This window comes from Lemur catta, chromosome 7 (assembly GCF_020740605.2).
Source record: "Lemur catta isolate mLemCat1 chromosome 7, mLemCat1.pri, whole genome shotgun sequence".
NCBI classification, from domain to species: Eukaryota; Metazoa; Chordata; class Mammalia; order Primates; family Lemuridae; genus Lemur; species Lemur catta.
In genome coordinates, this window is record NC_059134.1 from 34,586,926 (window position 1) to 34,593,233 (window position 6,308).

At 35.6% G+C, this 6,308-nt stretch overlaps 1 non-coding gene across 1 annotated transcript; it reads right to left on the bottom strand.

Moving 5' to 3' along the window:
• Window positions 1-3,704: 3,704 nt before the first annotated feature.
• Window positions 3,705-3,812, bottom strand: LOC123643071. The gene has a single exon (XR_006736645.1). It is a non-coding gene; the product is annotated as a U6 spliceosomal RNA (small nuclear RNA).
• Between the last annotated feature and the right edge of the window lie 2,496 nt (window positions 3,813-6,308).

Consider the following 6,308-nt stretch of genomic DNA (forward strand, 5'->3'; position numbering starts at 1 on the left):
TTATTGGAGTTTTGTTGTATTTATTTTATGGATCTATGGTCTGTAAGTAGGAATTATAGCAAAGCAGTTTTATTAAAAATTTCTTAGCTTCCCCCAAATTATATCATTTTGTAGTTTATCCTTCTGTTTTTCAGCTTTCTTGGCTTTAAAATATTAATGAATTTTTCCACATACTTGATGGATTTGCTTTTAAGTATTAAGTTAAAGGCGTGAGTTTTAAAAAGCTAATAAATCCTTGAAATGGATATGTGTAAAGCCAGATTTCCCCAAAACTCTATGGGGTGGGTTGGTGTGTGTGTGTAGAATTATTAGCCATAACTTGTATTTTTCCATTTAGAAAATAGATCATGGATAGAAGCCCTTCACATAACTTGAAGGTCAAAAGAAAATTCGCTTTCTCACGATCACTACCAATTATGTTGGAACCATAAAAGAGGAAACACTAATACTTTATTTGAACACGTTGTCATTTGAGACTTAGTATTAACTCGTCAAACTTAGCAGAATTAATTTTGTAAGTATTGAATTAAGTGAAATTAGTTTACAGAGTACCTATACTATTCTATCATGCAAATGAAATGGTTTATAGCAAGTTTATATAAAGTTACTTTTATCTACAAGTGTAGAAATCTCATCTGTTTTGGATTTATATTGTTACCTGAAAATACTGTGAATATTGAGAGAGAGTTTATAGAAATAATATCTGAGAAATCTGAGTTTGGTTTTCTCTTTGCCACATTCCCGTTAGGTCACTTTTAGACGAGTCACTTGACCTCTGTCGTCTTCACTTTCTTCTTCTGTAAAATAGCAATAGTAATAATAATACCAACTAGTTTTGTTACGAAGTTCAAATAGGGCCTTATCCACAGCACTTGGTAGGTGTAAATGAAATACACCTTGGTACTTGAACAAAAAGTGATTGGTTACAAGAGATCTTTTTTTCCCCAACAAATTTTACCATCCTCTATTAAAAATAGCCAGGATTTTCTGTTTTATTCTACCATTTGTTTTTATAATCAAATAAATTGGTTCATATACGTCTTAGACTAAATAATTCAACAAACCTCAAACATCTATACGCTAAGAAGTTTTCTAGGCCTGAGTATATTGCAGGGCACAGAATAGACAATTATTTCTGTCTCATGGAGTTTTCATTTTAATAAGTAAAATATATAGTTTATCACATGGTGACAAGGTTATTTGGGGAAAGTAAGTTGAGGAAGGGGTCTGGAGAGTGTATGAATATAGGGTTGCTATTTTAAATAGACTACACTGATAAATGACATTGAGCAGAGACCTGAGGAAGTGAATGATTGTGCAACATGGAAATCTGGAAGCAGAGCATTCCAAGCAGGAGGAATATTATATGCTAAGCCCCTGAGCTGGTACAGTTGGTGTTTTCAAGAAACAGCAAGATCAGTGTGACTGTACTGAGCAAGACTAGAGTACTAGCATTAGAAAGTGAGCTAAGAGAGGTTGGGAGTAACGATCCTGCCTGATTGTAGGTAATCATATAGAGCATTATAGCCCTTTCTCAAGACTTAGACTTTTATAGAGTGAGGTAAGAAGCAATTGGAGTTCTGGTCAAAGCATGATGGAAGGAGGTAGTATTAAATAGAAGGATAATAACAGTAATCCACATGAGAAATGGTACAGTTTGAGGCTCAGGGCAATGAAAATATTAAGTGGTCAGATTCTGGATATATTTTGATGGTAGCACCAATAGAATATGCAGATGGATTGGAAGTGAGGTATGAGAAAAAGAAAGGATCTAAGGTTTTCAGGATGAACTCCAAGAATGTAGTGGGCATTTAGTAAGATGGGGAAGACTCAAGAGCAGGTTTGGGATTGGGGAAAAGATGGAGAGTTTAGTTTTGGAGATTTTACAGTAGACATGCCTATTAGATGTCCAAAGGGAAAGGTAGAGTAGGTGTTGGATATTTGAATCTAGAGTTCAAAGGAGAGGTCTGGGACAGAGTTAAGTATATTTGGAGGTCATCAGTGTGTACCCACCCCTATTTTAACGCAGGACGTGAATGAAATCACAAAGAGAGTAACTGTGTATCCAGAGAATAGAACTGAGTTGAAAACATTTGATTAGTGAAATTTTGGCCAACTTTTGTGATTTTTTTTAGGTAGAAATACAATGTTAATATTTCATACCCCCCCCAACACACACCCCATTGCTTTCTATGGTGCTATAGAAGCACTGAGATTTAAAAAGCAAGACTGATAATAGTTACCAAATATGTAAGCAAATGGAAAATTAAACTGAAGAGAGACAGTTGTTTTATTCTTAGAATGAAGCTTTTTGCTTTGAAATAATAACAATCTTATATTTTAAGAATATATCTGGAGTACTAGTTCCTCCTTTTTCTGGTAGTTGGAAATTGCTATTCTGACTCAATGTGAAAGTTTTAACACTAGAGGGCAGGCTTGCTTCTAGATTGTGAAGAGTTCTAAATGAATTAATTTAATCAAACAGTACAGGTTGAGCTTCCCTAATCAAAAAATCTGAAATCTGAAATGCCCCAAAATCTAACACTTTTTGAGTGCTGATATGATGCCACCAATGGAAAATTCCCCACCTGACCTCACACGACAGATCACAGTCAGAATGCAGGCATATAAGAGTTTATTCAGCATCCCCAAGGGAAAAATATAATTACCTTCAAGCTATGTGTATAAGGTGTATATGAAACACACATGAATTTTGTGTTTAGACTGATCCCTGTCCCCAAGATACCTCATTATGAATATGCAAATATTCCAGTCTGAAAAAAATCCAAAACCCAAAACACTTCTGGTCCATTTTGGATAAGGGATACTCAACCTATACATACATTTAATCTCAATGAATACACTTGTTTCTCAAGTGACAAGTTTATCATCTATGTTTTTTCTAGTGCTGGGAAAACATAAAATAAGGTTAATGGTTGACTTTAGTATATCTAGGACTGGTAGTTGATATTAATATATATTTGCATATAAAGTCCAAGGGAACTCAACTGTGTCTCACTACAATTATATTCAGATCTAACATAGAGGGTTCACCATACATATATGTGAACATAAGAGAATTGAAGCTAGTCAGAAGAAATCTTGGACATGCAAACATTTTTTAGGAAATTAAGTATTAACTATTAACTGCTAACTATATGCTGGGCATTGTGGTAAGAGCTGGGGCTACAAAAACGAGTAAAATATTATCCTTGCCTAAATAAGCTCTGGTGTGGCATCTTATAGCACTTAATATCTTGTGCTATATCTGTTTAAATGCCTTTTCCCCTTTAATAATAGAAATACTGACTCATTTATTTTTGGTACCTCCAAGTATCCATCACAGTGCCTGGTATTTATGTTAGTTCATCGTGTTTGAATAAATGAATGAAAAGGAGGGGAGGGGAAGAACAGGGTCAGGGAATTGAGGCCCTTACAAAATTATTTTCTTTCCACATTTTCTCCCTTACAGCAAGGCTTTCCTATGAACTTGTCTAAAGGTGGTTAATGTAGATGATTCCATCCCTCCATCTTCACTCCCACCCGTCGTTCTAGTAGTCTTTACCCCCGGAATCAAGAGCAGTTAGTAGAAATAACTTATTGGCAGCCATAGAGAGTGGGAGGTCTAGCCTTTTCATAGTCAACTGAAGTGAAGAGGAAAGATAGATGTGGAAGATGGGTCGCTCTTTCTACCTGGCTTGTATCGTTTTTTTTTTTTTTTAATATTATTTACATGTCATCCTTGAGCAGGGGCCATGCTAATCTTCTCTGTGTCATTCCAATTTTAGTATATGTGCTGCTGAAGCAGGCACGAGAAGGTTTTTTTATTTTGTTTGCTGTTTGTTTTAAGAGTCTTGCTCTGTCGCCCTGGCTAGAGTGCAGTGGCATCATCATAGTTCACAGCAACCTCAAACTTGTGGGCTCAAGCAATCCTCCATCAGCCTCCCAAGTAACTGGGACTACAGGTGCACACCACCAAGCCCAGCTAATTTTTTTTTTTTTTTAAGTAGAGATAGGATCTTGCTATTTTGCTTAGACTAATCTGGAACTCCTGGCCTCAAGCAATCATCCTACTTCAGCCTCCCAAAGTGCTGGGATTACAGGCATGAGCCACCACACCCGGCCAGTTTGAAAAGATTGAAATAAAATGAAACCTTCTGGAATGAGGGTACCATCTTCTTTTTCCTACTTTTCACCTGGAAGTTTTCCCACATATGGTCCTCTTATATCCCTGGTTCTTTTAGGGTTGCTACTTCTACAGGCTAGTTCCTTAATTTCCTTGTCTATAATATGAGGATAATAATAGTCCTTACATAATAGGATTGTTTTGAGTATGAAATGAAATAATACATGTAGTAAATATTAGCTGCTCTTTGCTTTCTGAAGAAACATCACTTGGAGACCTTGTAGGATGGATTTATGTTCAATAAGTATTTGTTATATAGTAGAATCAAATGGAGAAAAAATTGATCCACTAAAACAGATACTTTTTTCTTTTTTATTGATACATAATAAATGTAAATATTTAGGGGGTACATGTGATAATTTGATACATTTATATAATCAAATCAGGATAATTGGGATATCTATCACTTTAAATAGTTACGTTTATGCTAGGGACATTCAAATTGTTCTCCTCTAGCTATTTCAAAATGTACAATAGGTTAATGTTAACTATAGTCACCCTGCTGATCTATTGAACACCAGGTCTTATTTCTTCCATCTATATAGATACATTTAGAAATGCAAATCTCCTAGGAAATTAGTCTGTAATGTCAATGATGTAAACTAACATATTATTTGCTTTATTAATGTGGGTGGCATAGTAAAATGGTTCCTCAAAGGGATGTTAAATCTGACTAAATGAGATGGTCTATTTACAGTATATTGGGCACCAAGTAATAAGTGCTCAGTAACATTGACTGCTATAGCTGTCTTTATAATTTAACTTAATAGGAAGTGCTCTGTATTTTTAAAAAAGATAAATATCAAAAATAATACCAAAATACTATAATGTCCTATGACATTTATTCTCTTGAATCACTTGTTTAAAAAAAATTAAGTAGCAGGACGTTTTTGCAAAAGAAGTTTTACCTAGAAGCACAATATTTAAAACAAAGCTAAAATGCTCTGGTTGATGTGGGAAGCTCCATGTCCTCCCCACCCAACATCCCCACTGACAGTATCACTTCTGAGAAACCTCAGAGAAACCCCTAGCTCTCTGAATAGCATATTTTGAAAACCACTGCTTGAACATTTGCACGTTGGCATATCAAACATGTGAACAAAATAATAGAGTGAGAAAACTCTGAATTTCTATTTGGAAATTTCTGTTATTCTCTCTATAAAATGCCAAGAAGTGCCCGGTGTTATTTTAGTCTAGAATAGGATGAGATATATTCCAAGTATCTTTGGAAATATTTCCACTGGAACTATAAAGTTTATGACAATTGTTAGGTTCATTATCTAGGGCTAGTCTAAAAGGGGGTGATATGTAAGAACTACGAAGAGAGACTTGGAATAGATATAAGGGTGAATGAATCAATGTGCGTGGGCCTCTTTGGCCCCTTATTACATAGGATTATAATCCTCACAGAGGAAACAGCCCTGTGAACAGGGACCATATTATAATCTTCATAGGTGCTCCCTACTTGTGTTCACCACATACTAAGGTGTTTATTGAATAGATGTTTATTGAATGAATGAAAACATGTGCCTTCCCTCCTAAACTGCAAGTTACTTGACCATGTTTTATTTATCTTTTTATGCCCAGGGCCAGCACATGGCCAACAAATTGAATGTGCTTACTGAATTAATGAATGAACAGATGTTCACATGTACGTAAAATATTTAGATATATCTACAATTACCATTACAGTAAGATTCTTGAGGGCAGAAACAATGTCTTCAGTTCTTAGTGCCTGACACAGGTTGTCAAAGATGTTTGCTTAACTGAATAGAACTTAAGTCTGAGTAGTACCAAAGTAGTCTCACACAACCTGGCACAGTGCCAATCTAAATAGACACTAAAGTTATTTCAATTGAAGATGGAGATCCCACTAAGCATTTTCCAAGTTAGTGCCAGTTGAATAATAATGAGCAATGAGCTATAGGGGTACAGAGGAGGGTGTTTTGTGGCCTGAAATGATCAAGATGGCTTTTCAGAGCAGATGAGACTTGACTGAGGGTGGGAGGGAGGTTTACTTTGGTGTTTAAAGAATATTAATTAGATAGCTGGAGAGGAAAGAGTCTGGGAACAGGAAGACCAGTAAGGAAGGCATAATGGGGAAAGAGCCCTGGGCTTGGAA